The sequence below is a fragment of the Pyxicephalus adspersus genome, chromosome 2 (assembly GCF_032062135.1).
Source record: "Pyxicephalus adspersus chromosome 2, UCB_Pads_2.0, whole genome shotgun sequence".
Classification (NCBI taxonomy): Eukaryota; Metazoa; Chordata; class Amphibia; order Anura; family Pyxicephalidae; genus Pyxicephalus; species Pyxicephalus adspersus.
Window position 1 is genome coordinate 157,276,655 of NC_092859.1, and position 15,517 is coordinate 157,292,171.

Here is a 15,517-nt window from a genome sequence, read left to right on the forward strand (position 1 = left end):
ATTTGTAGGGAAGAGGAACCCTCCCTTAAAGATGGCCCTTGCCACCATTGGAAACATGCAGGGATTTGGCAAAGGGAAGGGGGGTTTATTTTGCTACCTTCCTTCTTTGGCAATATATAGATAGGAGAGGGGGCATGCATTCTCATTGTGGCCATTTTTTACCCCTGCTTATTAAAGAGTCTGGTTTTAGTAATAGCCACTCCCCCACACCCCGAAAAAAGGACTACTACTCTAGTCAATCAAGTCAATAATGATACAGATGTAGTATTTATGTTTGTAAAAGTATTGTTGCTCAGTCAGAATCAACTCTAAATGGAACTATACAAACACCACTAGTTAACATCAACACCTGACATGCCACTGTTTTATTCGCAGAACCCTGACCAAAAATCTCTGTCACAGCACTGTAATTGTGCCAAATCAAATGCTGTTGGTATTTTAAGCGGGGAAAGGGTTGAAGGCTAGTGGGGGGATACACATCAGTAGCAGAAAGGTACAAGCCCCGGATTTTGCACCAGTTATTTCAGGTGGTTGCAGGTTAATGCTGTTGGATGTGTTGTGAATCTATCAATACACTGAACATTAAAAGCCAGAAGGTCCCCCTACCCCCCACTCCAAAAGCCTGAATATATAATCTAATGATTATACAATTGGCACCATATGCCAAGCAGTTTTGGCAAAACTTTATTTATAAAATCCAATTGTGAAACTAATATTTCCTGAACATTTTATTCATTAAACCCTAAGGAAGGTTTAAATTAAGATAAGGTAAACAAGACAAACATGAGAGACAGAAAATTAGGATGGGACCATAAATAATAGTTTCTGGTTGCTATGCTCTCATGTAATCTTTGGAGACCACAAACTGCTGCATTCAACACTTGCATAAATTTAAGTAAGCCCTATCCATGTTACATACCATTCAAGACATACAATTATGGAAAGGGAAATGGAAATCTCTGATGCCCTATTTGTGGTCTGAGTCTTAGTTATCAGACATCTGCTCTCTACACTGTAGCTGAACATATGAAGGAACCGCTTGCATTTAGCAGTATGTGATCTATATTAAGTATACAGGAGCATCGCAGGATAGAAATCATTTATAGATCCTGGTAGCACTAAATCAAAAGATGTATGCATAGCAGATGTCTTCCTTGTGCTTATTCTTCGTCCAGATGCAGATATACTGAATGCAAACACTGGCCTTTGCCCGCCATGACAGCTCCGGAATCCCAGGGAAAGAAAAGGCACGAGTAATAAGTCATATTTGTAAAGTTGTTTGCTATTCCTTAATATATTCACTGTTTTAAAGTTTTATAAGTGTGGTTGTCTTGTAAAATTTATACATTTAGGGTATAAAGTCCACCAAGTCAAATGTCAATGTCATGTTTTTCTATACAAGACAATCTCTTTCATATATGAAATCCAAGCACTATTTTAAAGTTTTAAAACACAAGGAGAATTACTTTTCCAATGATTAATTCAGATAAAAGATCAATAGACAGAATCTTGTACTGTGTAAAAAGTAATTACACCCTTTGTCCCATAAACTGGTATCATCCCCTAGAGCAGAAGTTAGGCCAAGTCTACACAGAATGGTTTCCCTAGTGTTGCAATTACCATGTTTAAAATTCCCAAGTAAATGTTCTATCTAGCAGAAGTTATTACAAGACGTGTGGTGTTATATTTATTAAGCACACCGGGGTGGACAGAAAAATGTGTGGTACTGTGAGTCAACAGGCAGGAGAATAGTCAAGAAGGCTGAGGTCAAGGCAGGCAGCAACTAAGAGAGATCAGGAACAAAGCAAGGGGTCAAAAAACAGAAATCCAGAAAAAAGAAATCGGTGTTACAGGGGTCATCAAGGACACAGGGGAACACAGGGGACACAGGCAGAGAAAGGAGGCACGGGTAACGCAGGGGTCACCAAAGATCAAGGGAAGACTGGAACAGAACAAGGGAAAACACAAGGAAAAAACAGACGGAGCAACAAGGGGTTAGCACAGGAGCTAGACTGGGAAACACTTGATTAAGCAACATGGGGAATAGGAATTGCTCAGAAGACTTAAATGGCACGACAGACATCTGAAGACATGTTGCACGAGCCCTGAGCACTGTCTCTGAGCCAAGGGCTATCAAGAGGCCATCTCCCTATTGGCCGGCGGGAGGGGTGATGCTAAATAAACTTGGAAGAGTAGGTGCACCCAGAGTCAGAACTACCCGCATGCGAAAGGCACAAGGGCTTTAGCAATGAGGAGGTAAGTGTGATGTATCATAGCAGGCTCTGCCCTCCCATTCTTTTCTACTGTGGTACTAAAGACAGAACGGAGAGGCTTTCCCATTTTTTTTTTCAAATAAAGTTTAAAAGAAAAAAGAAGAAGAATTTTTTTTCTTTCTATAAAAGGGTTATGTACCCTTTTATATAAAGTAAAAATTTTAATGATAGGTCTGACCACATGTCCAACCCACAGATCTTATCAGAACCCATTGAAGTCATTGTCCTCTTCAGTTGGCTAGGCTAGTATTTTGTCCTTGATTTATTGGCATCTATAGAGATACCGTTAACCCACCCTGCAAATTATTAGCCTAGCCAATGACTTATCAGCGTTATTTAAATTTCTGTATACGAGAAAGCCTTGGCAACGCTTCTGGAGATATTACTCTTGGAGCCAAAATATAAAATGTATAGAGGTCACAGTGATCTTTCATGTTTTATTACAGCGTGACTTCTTTAGACTGAGGAGCCCTGAGGAGCTCACACTTGCCCATAAATGCTCAAATGTCAGAACTGTCAGTCTTTGCTTGCTTGTGATTGTACTTTACTTTTCAATTCAGGAGTGCACAACTGAAAACCTTTACACAAAGTCCTGAATCTCACCTCACCTGGGTAGCTATCAGTGGATTTATTCTGCCATCTGTGCAGAACATAACAGCTGTCTCTCTCCTATTCAATCTGCTTCACATTTGTTTCTAGAGAGCTTTTGAATGTTTTAATAATTCATGTTATACATTTGGGGGATATTTAAATATATTTGTATATTTACAGCTATAGAACCCCACTGGAAACTGGTAATTTAGCTTTAGTTGGTCAGTGATTGGGGAACTAGAGGCAGGTGGTGCACAGGGGCATCTCGTATTTTAGGCAGCCACCTTAAACCCTGCGATTGCTAGGGCCCCTTGCCATGAACAGCACAGCTTTTTCTGCCCTAATCCAAACCCCCTATGCCATAATGTCATCTGCTTTTTGGGTGACATGTAAAAACTCTAAAAATGGCACCTGAAGGCATCTGACCTAATGCCTTAAAGTCCCCCCTAATCAATAAAAAGCATGTTGCCAACCCAGTCAAAGCTCAATGATGGATTAGGTCATTATAAGGGTGGGGCTGGGATGTGGGACTGGTGGTTATGGAGTATGGCATGGGGTTTTTATGTTGTGGACCTAGGGGTTAAAGATTATGGCATGGGAGTCTAACGGCTGGAATGTGGACCTGGGAGTTTGGGATCATGGCATGGGAGTCTAATGGCTGGAATGTAGACCTAGTGGTTATAGATTATGACATGGAGTCTAATGGCTGGAACGTGGACCTGAGAGTTGGGGATCATAGCATGGGATCCCATGGCTGAAATGTTTACCTGGTGGTTATGGATTTTGGCACGGCGGTCTAATGGCTGAAATGTGGACCTGGGAATTATGGATCATGCAATTTGGGTCTAGTGGCTATCTTAATATTTAATATAAATCTTAATATAAAAATCTTAATATTTTCACAATGACATGCATCAATCAAGCAGCATATCCAGTACCTTGGAAACATAAAAGTTGCTTTAATGTCAAACATGCAATTGGATGTAATTTGCTTTTTAATCTAAACATTTAAAGAAAAAGATGTAGCTGTGAGTAAGTGCAGGTGTTAGCAAGTAGTTTATACATACATAGACGCACAGCATTTTTCATAAATTATACTGTGATTAGCAGTCCTACTATTAGGCGTTAGAATGATGGTTAATGTTCTTTGTAATTAATATACCTGGGTATAGTCTAAACTGCTCTTTCTGTGTTTCTGTTGTTTTCTGAGAACAAGGAAAATTAATTTCCAGCAACATCTCGACTGGTATGAGCCATATTTGCAGCAGCTCAACCCTGCCCAAAAATGAACAGTTTGGATGTTAAGTATTCACAGTGGTAACCTTGCAATGCAATTATAAAGCTTTGTGCTTGGGTATGGCCTATTTTCACCTTTCATGTATAAAGGATGAATGACACTTGTGAATTTGTTTACCAGAATAAAATACCAGTGATAAATAACTAGCTATACTGTATGATCAAATATGTATAAGTTCTATTGGTTCAGCAACCTGGCCCGTCAATTTTATTTTTTTTTATTTTTTGTTTATTTGCAATAGAAATGCATTAATATAAATAAAAAATACATTGAAATAGGTTTCTAATTGAACTGTGCAAATGTTGGTATTGAAATACTTAATACATTTTATTGGGAAAATTCATGTTTTTATTGTAGTGTTTTGCTTAGTGTTTTAGATTTGGTATGTGCAGAACATGAAGAACTCACTGTTCTACTTGGCTGAAAAACAGTTTAGAGTACAATTATACAGCTGTCAACATACAGTATAATTAGAATACAATATGTGTTTTTAAATGAAAAAAATGAAACTGAAAATGTATTTTGATCACTCTTCTTTAATGCATATCATGGGAGGGATTTACTACTAAAGTGCCTTCCACCTACACATAAGTATACTAATACACCAATACCTGGAGAGAGAACACGGAGCCTGAAATGTATTTTATTGATTCTGTTATTGCTGTAATAATTCCCTTCTATCCCCCCATGTCACATCTGTGCAGGTATGTAAATCAATAATTCATATTTGTAAGGTGAAGTAAAGGCTGGGCAACCAATAGCTTCCCATGTGATAATAAATGACAGTAGGTGGCTATTTACAATAGAAGATATCCCTATATCTCCTTGACTTGGATAGTCAGATGGAGCCCAGATTGCTAACAATGTCAAACCCCCACAACCACCTTTACGCTATAACTTGATAATGAAAAAGGCTAATGACTCTGTGGGATTTAATTGCCGTGTCTCCATACAACACCTTTCATTGCTAGACCCCCAGCCCCAACACAACCTAAGAATGGCTATAAAACAAAAACAGTTTATTCTACTAAATCCATAGTAGGTCATTCCCACTACATGACAAAGAAAGTATGCCATACCTCAGATGGGTCCTTATCAACTTCATAGAGGGACAATATACCATAGATGGGGTCCCTAATAACTTCAAAGAAGGATTGCCTACTTAAGATGAGATCAATATCAACTTCAAAGAGGGACACCATGCCCCCAATGTGGTCCATACCAACTTCAAAGAAGGTTGACAAATTCAGATGGGGTTCCTACCAACTTCAAGAAAGACAACATATCTCAGATTGGGTCCCCACCCAATTCAAAGGAAATTCCATACATAGATGTATTCCAAACCAAATTCAAAGAGGATGCCATACTCAGATGTGGTCCCTACCAACTTTAATAGGGGATGCCATATTTGGATGTATTTCCTACCAACTTCAAAATAAGAACACCATACCTTAGATGTTGTCCTTACCAACTTCAAAGAAGAATGCCATACTCTGATGGGGTTACTACCATCTTTAAACAGAGGACGCCATACATCCAATTTGATCCTTACCAACTTCAATATTCTTACATACTTTATTTGTGGTCCCAATTTTAGAGAGAAACATCATACTTCAGATGGAGTCCCTATCAACTTCAGAAGGATGCAATACTCAGATGCAGTGCCTAGCAAATTCAAAGAATCAAAGAATCTTTGTCCAAGGTGACCGTCTTCAGGGAACTTGGATCCCACACAATGCTGGTATGCTTATTCAATAGCCTGCTGTCTCTAACTGAAGATGCCTTCCAATTTTATTTCAGGTTCTTTTTGTTCTGGTAGCTGAAAGCAAGCAAGAACAAGTAAAATCTTACTGATGCTGACCATTACTGATGCCTTGTGGCTTGGTGGTCTCACAGATGAAGAGCTGAATGATAATTTATCAATTTCTGCATTATATTAAACTGCATTACAACAAAAATAAAATTCATAGAACAATAACTGAACACAAAGACATTTCACCTGTGATTAGCTGCAGTAGGCAGAATGGTTATAATACAGTTCTGGAATGTCTCCACATTTGGGAGGCACAATGTAATCACAAATGTAAGAACTGTTGTTTTGAACATTATAAAAGAGAAGTCAGAGGTGTACTGAGTGGCCTCCCAGATGGATGAGAGGTGATGCCATAATTAACGTTCATTGAAACTCAACGGCCTGTGGTGGAAGACATGGCAGCACGTCTTGCTGGGTACTGGACTGGAAAAATACAGAAAATGATATTTAACTTTTTTTTTTTTTGTATGGGTATGGGATTGTTCACCGATATATTAGAAGGCTCAAATGGATTCTATGTAGATTATTACATATTTTATTGAAACGTTGATGGGAATTCACCCATTGTTTGCTAATTTTTGTTTTGTAAATCTAATCTAATCTAATAATTGCTTTTTCTCATCAAAATGTAATGAATGTATGCACCTGTATTCTGGGAAACCCCTTGTTAAGCAGCCCCCAATTATGAATGACATGGGAGCTAGTATCAAAATAGCATTAGAACTAAAAATGTCAGTTATTCCTCCATTCAGCACCACGGAGAGCTGCTGGAAGAGTATTTACTGTCAAGATTTTAAATATTCCTTATATTCTTCAGAAACTGTTAAACTGCTTGAATTTTCATGCATAACCATTTCTAAGCTTTTTAGAGAATGGTTATAGCAAATGAAAATATCAAGTGAGCAGCACATCTGAGGTGATGTCAAGGAGAATGACCAGACGGGTACAAGCTGATAGAAAGGCTACAGTAACTCAAATACCCACTGGTTACACCCGAGGTCTGCAGAAGATCGACTCTGAATGCACAATACATCCAACTTTGCAGCAGATGGGCTACAGCGGCAGGAGACCACACCGAGACATTTGATGCTGCCATTCACAGAACCTCACCTTAATTTGACTAAGGAAGTCCTATCTATCCTGTCTTGTATCAACAGTTCAGGCTTGTGGTATAGCAGACGTTTTATTGGACCCCTTGGCAGCCTACTCTAGTATTGTTGTTGACCAATTCCATCCCTTTATGACCACAGTGTCCCCATCTTCTGATGGCTAATTTCAGCAAGATAACACACCGTGTCACAAAATCTCACATCATCTCAAACTGGTTTATGGAACATGACAAAAAGTTGTATGTAGCCAATGGCCACTGCGATCACCAGATCTTAATTCAATAAAGCTTCTTTGGCATGTGAAGGAATGTGAATTTATTATCATGGATGTGCAGCAAACACATTTGCAGAAACTGTATGATGTTTTAATGTTGATATAGACTAAAATCTCTTAGGAATGTTTCCAGCACCTTGCTGAATCGATGTCACAAAGAATACCAGCATTTTCATAATATAAAAAAGGGAGTGCCAGTATATGTTCTACAATTCAATTTCCGCAGATACATTTATTCACCCTTTTTTGACTTTTTCTGAGTCACTCTAAGTTTAGCTCTTTTAAAATAATATTTTAATAATGTTCATTTGTGCAAGTTGATACAAAATTACTTGTATTAAGTATAATTTGCCGCTAATATCCTTCATTAGCTGAACAAAAAATCAATTCAAGCAAAATAAAACCCTTTGAACTGTATGAACTCTAAACGTAAACATTTTGTCTTCAAAAAGAAAAACGGCAGACGAGTATAAGAAACTGGTTTTCATTAAAAATTACCAAACTTAAAAATATCTAATCCTGGGAACAAAAATGATATATGTAGCAGGTTATTGATTCTTAGATGCACTTGCGTGCCTCCAATCAGCTGTGACCACAGGTTCCCACGGTCATGGGGCTGTACTTATGTTAAGTGGCTGTACTTATGATAAGTACAGCCCGGTGACCGTGGGAACTGAACTCAACTCAACTCAGATGAACTGAACAATGGAGTTTCTCCATTGAAAGTTCATCTGAGCTCAGTTCCCACTGTCACCGGGGTGTACTTATTATTGATAAGTACAGACTGGGGAGTGTGGGAACCTGCGGTCACAGCTGATTGGAGGCATGCGAGTGCCTCTAATCAGCTGTGACTGCAGGCGAACTCCAGATGAACTCTCAATGGAGTTTCCATTGAGAGCTCATCTTGAGTTTGCTTGTTTACTGGTGTGTTTGGAGTCGTTTTCTTGTTAAAACCCCTATTTGAAAGGCATTTCCTCTTCAACATAAGGCAACATGACCTCTTTTGATTAATTCACATTTATACATGATCTCTGGTATGCGATAAATATGCCCAGAACTCTAGTATGGGATACATCCCTATATCACGATGCTTGCACCACCATGCTTCACAGTCTTCACAGTTTTCTGTGGCTTAAATTTAGTTTTGGGTGCTGCGCCCCTAGACCCAAAAAGAACAATCTTGCTTTCATCAGTCCGCAAAATATTGTGTCATTTCTCTGATTTATCCACTACTAAAATAAATATTTTGGCTGGACATATACAATAAATGTATTTCTTGCATATATGTTATGGCACTGGGATTCCTTGCAACCAAAATCCATCCATACATTTCAGAGGGAACCCAGTAATAATGCAGGAATACAATCAATTGGTTGCTTTAGACTTTATTATCGTCAACATTGGCTACAGTGCAATGTTCATTGGCTTGCAATTGATTCAGAAAGTTTGTTGGAGATTATGAATTGCACTTTTCTGGCTATATTTTAGCCCTGATTTACAGACTAACCTAAATGCTTGTGTTGCATGCTGACATTGCACTGTCAGACAAATTGTTGATGTTTAGAAGCTTTGCAATTATCTTGAAAAGTTGAATGTATGTTAACAAAATTTTGATGATTGAGCATATTTTTGAGAACATTTAATGAAAATACATTTATCAGTCCTACTAATCCTTATCAAATACAATGAGAAAACAGAAAGCAAAAACACACAGATTACAGGATCAAGACTAGTGATTTCCACATACATCCAAGAGATATGTTAAAAATAAAGTGATGGAAAACAGAAAGGTCAGAAGATCAATGGAAAAAATAGAATGACCAATGATGGATGGGACTTTGGTGTATCAGCATACAAAAACAAACAAAAAAAAAAGACGATCAGAGGTGTATTACCCTACTTTTTATGGATAGTGCTTATCGTGCTTTGTCGTATTGCCGGAAAATGTGTTCCATTACTACCATACATAGATATAATTTGAACTTTAGTCCTCTCTTCTCCAGAGTGTACATATTACACATTAAGTTCTCTCTGTGGGCTCAGCGCAACCATCAATGTATTCATAAACCAGAATTGTCCCTGTACTCCATTCATCCTTTTTATTAAGATGACTATACATCATTATTAATAATTTGTATTTATATATCGCTGGCATATTACACAGAGTTTACAAAGTCCTTGCCACTAACAGTGCCTCAAAGGGGCTCACAATCTAATGTCCTAACCATTGTCATATAATTTTAGGGCAGTCTAAGGCCAGTTTTGAGGGAAAGCCAATTAAACTAACTGCATGTTTTTGGAATGTGGGAGAAAACTGGAGTACCCACAGGAAATCCATGCAAACACAGGGAGAACATACCAACTCCTTACAGACAGTGCCCTAGCCCAGATTCGAACTTTACGTTTATCTGCCTTTCCTGCTGGTGGCACTGAATACCTGATTACAAAGATCTCCCACTGACCACCAGCAGATGGCCACATTCAGAAATAACTTGTTACGCAAATTGCTGGGAGATCCCTATTTAGGATTTTGCCCTTCCTTGAATCCTCGCCATATCCGCATTTTTATTTGGCCTGCTACCTGTTGTGTTTTCTGGCCTTGATCCTGTTTCTTGTCCTAGGACCTTTTGATCCTGACCTGACCTGAGCTTGTTGGTACCTTTGTTTCATATGAGTTTGTTATTTAGTTGTTTTTGGCAGTGTTTGCTATTTTTGAATTGTTACAGTTTTGTTCACATTGTATATTCATATTGGCACCATTCTTAAAATAAACTTTATTTCACCCATCAGTGACCTTGCATCAGTTACTGCCATTAGTGATCACCTGCCGCACTACTTGTGCAGTCCGTAACATCAAACCTGGAACCTAGACGTGCAAAGACAAGATTGCAAGACAATGAGCCAACCATGCTGCTCGTAGAATCACCCCACCTGGCCCTACTGAAGTTTTCTGGGCCACCTGTGCACTTCATTTTTGGAAGCAACTTTCCTTGCCTTCCCTAATGACCAAAACTAATAATTCACCATCAGAATTCATTCTCAGGATAGAGGCATAGCCCATTTAGTGGTAGCACGTGTTATTGCTGGATTCCACCACCTACATGGACCTTTTATCTTCTGATGAGGTCTCCAAGAACATGCACACTTGTTCTGGCTCTTACATGGGTGCCCACTAAATTAGGAAGGACTAAATATTTCTGTCAGGTAAAAACATTGAGCAAAAATAAAAGGCTCATTGGGATGTTTCCAGTAGATCGAAGCACCGTATCATACAGCTGCACCTCCAGTCAAAGTGGGTCCGGAGCCGAAAAGGAATGATAAAGCAAGATAGGCAGAGGGGCTACACAACTGAGTGCAACGGAGAACCAGATGATTAAGGGTTGATGTAGAGTGATGGGAGCTGATGTTGTTAATTGATGTTAAGATGTTGTTGAGTTTTTCTACAAATGTATAATGTTGTTTTATATGCAATTATTAATCTTTCATAATAATAAATGGCAGTCTTAGCCAAATTTGTTCCAAAAAGTCTTATGTTTTTGTTGAATTTGGGAGAAGGGAGTTTTAAGGTTAGTAGCACCGTAACATACAGCTGCCCACACATTCCCTACTTCAAACTACAAACTGGCCAAAAGAACAAGACTGCAAAATCCTCCTATAACTTAGAATTATTCCAATTATTCAAAATAAACTTTACTCCTCTCCTGCACCCTTTTAGACATCCTTTCTCCATTTTCCGCCGCATTTCTGTATTAGTCCATTTAACATTGGTATTAAAGTAAAAAAATACAAATGAAAAAGCATTATATCCTTACGAATGGCAAGATTCTATCTGCCTGTTTTCATTTGTATAAAGTCGGAAAAGTTGTGTAGTAGAGATTTACTGCAATGTGTTTTTAATTGAATATCTGTAAGTTAAAAGGACCAGCGCTTTACGCAGAAGCTAAAAACATGAATTAAAAGCCTCTCACACAGTTCTCATGCACCAACCTGTGGCGTGACTTATCCTAAAAGCCTCTTCCAGTGGCTGTATAAAGTACATGCCATTTAATTTCAGTGCCACTTCAGCGGCCTTAATGCAGTATATTTTTTTAAGACCTATAGGTCAGAAAACACGCTTAGCTTTACTGCTAACAAGCTTTTAACTTCCTGCTTAAAAGCAGTAGTTTGATTGCGTAGAATAAATAAACTGAAGTACTAAATAAGTACAGTTGAGCATCATATAGTTACAGAGTGCAAAACATACAAGTTTATGAAGCTCAGATTGATAGAAACTTAAATGGTTTGGCCAAGAAAAAGACAAACTCAACGTCTGTGGAAAGATCAATAGATGGTTACTGTGGGTTCGTACATGGATGGCACAATGATGAGTTACAGCCATTTGGATAGACAGCTTGGGTTTATTTTAATAGAAAGAAAAAAGGGATAAATGGTTTGTATGCATTAAATATACATCTTTAATCAATTATATAAAAGTATGTATCTGATGGGAAAAGAAGAGTCGTTATTGGAGGGTCAGCTGTTGGAAAGTGAGCTTCCTACCAACCCACCTTATTTCTTTTGGGGTTAAAAGGTTGTGTTGGTAGCCCAAGGGCAGGATTTTGGGTGGTTGAGGTCCTGGAAGGCAGTGGTCTTGGTGGTGCTGTATTGTGTCAGGGGATTCATCTTAGTTATGGAGTCACAGTGTTAATGGTGTTACCAGCTGGTTAGGTCGGAGGTGAGTCAGATAATTGATCTCGGGACCTGAAGTAGGGTAGTGCAGCTAGGGGCAAAAAATATCAATCCTCAAGTGACTCAGGTGGTCTCAGGTTTTTGCTGGGGGAGCCTTCCAGGATCTGCAGCCAAAAGGTTATTAGCAATAGTACTTCTGGTGAATTGATGTTAAGATATTGTTGAGTTTTTCTACAAGTGGTTTATGTATAATGTTGTTTTATATGCTAATGTTAATCTTTCATAATAAAAAATTGCTGTCTCAGCCAAATTTGCTGCAAAAAGTCTTATGTTTTTGTTGTATTTGGGTAAAGAGAGTTTTAAGGTTGGTGAGGGGAGTTGTTATGGATGGGGATCTCTGGGGGGACCTAGTCATGTGGTACACCTCCTCCAATGCAACACATGTAACCAGGAATTGTATATTAGAGAAACAGGACAGACCTATGAAAGCTTGTCCTAAAATTAAATCATAAATAAATAAATAAAATCACAAAAAATATCAAGTCTGGTGATGTGCAGAGAAATAAACAGAGTTCTCATTTTCAATAGTTTGGACAATGCTATATGACACTCCCTACTTCCTATAAAAGAATGAACATCGGCAATGTAACCAATCACATGATATAGAAGGTTTATATGATGTAGCATAATGGAAAGGTGAAAAATACTCCCCCCCTGCCGCTCTCTCCGCTCCTCCAATGACCTACTAATGACTTCCTCACTCATACCCATACAAGACTTCTCTAGAGCTGCCCCAACTCTCTGGAATGGTCTTCCTCATCCTATTCGGCTTGCTCCTACTTTCTGCTCATTTAAAAGAGCGCTCAAAACCCATTTTTTCAAACTTGCCTACCCGTCTTCTTCTGTCAATTGAAACCATCACTACTTCCCACACTACATATCTCCCATCCTACTGTGTGTGGAATTCCCCCACCTACTAGATTGTAAGCTCTTCGGGGCAGGGTTCTCTCCTCCTGTATCACTGTCTGTATTAGTCTGTCATTTGCAATCCCTATTTAATGTACAGCACTGCGTAAAATGTTGGCGCTATATAAATCCTGTTTATTAATAATAATAATAATATTAATAATAATATTATTAATGAGCAATTACCTTTACCTATCAGCAGGTGGTCTGCAAGACAGGCACCACCCGATTAATGGGATACTAAAAGAGGAGATAACATCTTTATTTTCTTCTGGTTTTATTAGGACTTTAGTAATCAGAAAGCACAATCATCATTGTGTACGAAAAGTATCTTCCTATTTATCTCTCTACCCATAATTCTGTCGACTGTTGATTAAAGTGTAATTATGTTTCTTAAAGGCTTTAAGAACAATTTCTTTATATCCCTTTTTTTAGAAATAATATCAGAAGGAGCTAAAGCCAGTGGTACCTCAGTGTCACGTAGCAGGCGTCATTTTTTAATTGCTTTTGTTCCTCTTTGTTTGTAAGTAGCTTTTATGATCTTTTTTTTTTTAACAAACAGAACATACTTCATGAGTCAAGTGCATTCTTGTTTGCTTGTTTTATGGGTTACCTTTTGTTCTGCATGATGGTCAATCCCTGTCATCAAGTAAGCCCTTCCTCTAGCAGTTGTCTCTGTCATGTACGGAGAGACAGGACCACTAGGGGGCGTATGGAGGTGGTGCGAGTGCTAAGAAGGGCCAAGGTGCAGAGTCTAAGCCATAACCAGGTCTTCTCCAGAACCTCTGATGGTGAGGATGTTGGTCTGCTGGTTACGGCCAGGTAGCGGTCCTTGGGCACAGCAAGGTGGGCAAGCACGGTACCAAATCACCAGGCAGGAGGATAGTCAAGGAAAGCCAGGGTCGAGACAGGCACCAAGCAAGGGAGGTCATGTCACATGCCAGGGGTCAATAGCCAGGGATCCAGGGGCCACTGCAGGCACAGGGAACACTGGAGACACTGGAATAGCAGGAGGCACAGGAGAAGCAGGGATAACCACAGGCAGACAGGAACACAGGAACAGCACAGGGAAGTTAGCTTGGAACCAACAGACTGGAAAACGAGGGGTAACATAGGAGCTGGACACAGGAAACACTGGATTAGGCAGCTGGTGTACAGAAACAAGCTCACAGAACTAGAGAGCTAGGCACTAGTAACTTGATGCACTAACACAGACTGGAGTCCGCAAGCAAGCCAAATAGCCAGGGCTGGTTAAGAGGCTACTTCCTGATTGGCCAGCGGCATGGACGGAGTCAATAAAGCCTGAAAACAGAGGCACGTCAGCATCAGAACTGCCCACATGCGCAGGAGTGAGATGCCTGTGTTTTAGTGAAGAACAGGTAAGTGTGACAGTTTCCTTCAGTCAGTGATGTAGCCTGAAGATTTTCGTGTGAATGCTAGGTGCTCCTTTGGACATTTTGATGTCTTGTAATATCTGCAAGTAAGAAATAAATTCTTCTATGATCACTAATACCAATTGTACCTTTTGCAATAAATATACCAATTGTGAGTGTCAAGGGTGAACAAATGAAGAGAGGAGAACATGAGTTGGAGCTCTTGGTCTTCCTGACCCATCTTGGGCTCTGAAGCCAGCTGGTAAAGCATATGAGGTTTTTTTACAGCTGTCATCGTAGACGTGAGCTCCATCGCCCACCTACAGTGAGTTGTGGTCACTACGAGAGACTGGGAAGATGTTCTACTAATTGAGTGTGACGAAAAAAAGCTCTCTTGAATAAACGTTGACGGCATGATAAAGGAAAAGACAGCTCTGTCACTTTCTGAAAATGACAGAATGAGAAACATTTATTGGTCCAGTGAGGACAGCTCTTTATTTATATTTTATAATTTTATAATATATTTTATAATTTATATTTTATATTTATTTTATATTTTATATTTTTACTTTATTCTCAATTCTAAGTGTAGTGTGAAAGAGTTTTGTGAAGGATTGGGTATATACGTTTTTGTTTTGTGCAGCTGTTGATTGGTTTGGTTTATTTTATGTAAGGACTTCTTTGATAAGGATTTAGGATAATAGTTCAGTTAGTTAAAAAGAAGATATTGCGGGGTACTTTTGTCAAGTTTTTTTAGGTAAGGATTACCATGACTAACATATTTCTTACAATATGGTAAATAAAACTAAGGCTCGTCATATATGGGTCATTTTTTCCAAATGATTGAGCATCTATTGGACTGAGTCAGAGCCGATGGGGATGGGGGAACTCACCTGGGTATGGTTCACTACAGATTTGATGAATTTTCAAAAACCCATGCTGTTGATTGCTTCCTGGAATTCCCATTGGATACCTTGGTACTGGATGGTTATTAAATAAACTACAATGAGCAGCTTTCCTATTGCATGATAGTTACAAGGGGTGGTCCCCCCAGGCACCATCAAACAGTGGGACATGTCAACCCTACCTGTCAATGTCTATGGATCTGTAATTGGGGCGGGGACTAGAAGTTGGAGCTAGCATGCAGTTTAAA